This window comes from Hippopotamus amphibius, chromosome 17 (assembly GCF_030028045.1).
Source record: "Hippopotamus amphibius kiboko isolate mHipAmp2 chromosome 17, mHipAmp2.hap2, whole genome shotgun sequence".
Taxonomy (NCBI): Eukaryota; Metazoa; Chordata; class Mammalia; order Artiodactyla; family Hippopotamidae; genus Hippopotamus; species Hippopotamus amphibius.
Genome location: NC_080202.1, coordinates 14,681,723 through 14,683,259, shown reverse-complemented (window position 1 = coordinate 14,683,259; position 1,537 = coordinate 14,681,723). Strand labels below are relative to the sequence as shown.

The following is a 1,537-nucleotide window of genomic DNA, read 5'->3' as shown; positions in this document are numbered from 1 at the left end:
TTTACTTAGCATGATGGTTTCAAAATCCATCCATGTTGTAGCACATATGATTACTTCATTTCTTTTTATAGTCAAATATTGTTCCATTGTATCGATATACCACACTTTGCTTATGTATTCATCAGTTCATGCAGAATTAGATGATTTCCACTTTTCAGCTATTGTGAATAATGCTTCTATGAATACTCACATACAAGTTTTGTGTGGACATATGTTTTCATTTCTCTTGGGTATATACCGAGGAGGGGAGTTGCTGGGTCATATGGTAACTCTGTGTTTAACATTTTGAGGAACTTTGAAAGTGACTGCATCATTTTACAATTTCAGCAGCCATGCATGAGGGTTGTAACTTTTTGACGTTATTAGTCATCGTTTGTTATTGTCTGTCTTTTCTAGTAGGTGTAAAGTGGCATCTCATTGTGGGCTTTTAGTAACAGCTTTATTGAGTTATAATTCACCTGCATACAGTTCACCCACTTAAAGTGTACAATTCAGCGGGCTTTAGTACATTCACAGTTGTGCAACCATCACCACAAACAGTTTTGGAACATTTTCATCATCTCCGAAAGAAACTCTGTACCTTTTAGCAACTTCACGGTGGTTTTCATTTGCATTTTCCTAATGAGTAATAATGTTGAACATCTTTTCATGTTCTTATTGGCCATTTGTACATCTTCTTTGGAAAAATGTCTATTCAAATCTTTTGCCAATTTTTCATGGAGTTATTTTTCTTATTATGTTGAGTTGTTAGATTCTTTGTATATCCTAAACACAAATCACTTATCAGATATATGATTTGCAAATATTTTGTGGGTTGTTTCTTCATTTTCTTGTTTTTATTTATCTTTTTTCTGTTTCTTTTTTTCCCTGTGTCCTGGTCCTTGAGGATAAAACCAGCAGACTAGAAGCCACCAGTACTGAAGATATGATGCCAAGGGGCCCAGGCATCTGACCTCTTTCTCTCTACTCCATACATTACGGGGGCCAGGACCAGAGGCCCCATCCCCACCAAGAAATGGAGGGTGCCTTTTCACTTGAGAGCGTCCTTTGAAGCACAAAATTTTAAAATTTTGAATAAGTCTAATTTACCTATTTTTTTCCTTGTGTCATTTGTGCTTCTGGTGTCACATCTAAGACAACATTGCCTAGTCCAAGGTCACAAAGATTTACTCCTGTGTTTTCTTCTAAGAGTTTTACAGTTTTAGGATTTATATGTAGGCCTATTATCCATTGTGAGTTAATTTTTTGCATATGGTGTGAGATCAGAGTCCTAATTCATTCATTTATTTATGGATATCCAGTTGTATGAGCATCATTTCTTGACAAAACTATTTTTTCCCCATTAAGTGGTCTTGGCACCCTTGCTGAAAGTCAGTTAACCAAAAATAAGAAGGTTTATTTCTGGACACTCAATTCTAGTCCATTGATCTATATGTCTATCCATATGTTATTACCACACTGTTTTAATCACCATAGCTTATTACTAGGTTTTGAAATTAGGAAGTATGATTCCTCCAACTTTGTTCTTTTTGAAGAT

The 1,537-nt window shown here is 35.3% G+C and overlaps 1 non-coding gene across 1 annotated transcript; it reads right to left on the bottom strand.

Annotated features, from left to right (window-relative positions):
- Nucleotides 1–867: 867 nt before the first annotated feature.
- On the bottom strand, nt 868–1,022 carry LOC130841088 (small nucleolar RNA SNORA57). The gene has a single exon (XR_009050130.1). It is a non-coding gene; the product is annotated as a small nucleolar RNA SNORA57 (small nucleolar RNA).
- Nucleotides 1,023–1,537: the final 515 nt, after the last annotated feature.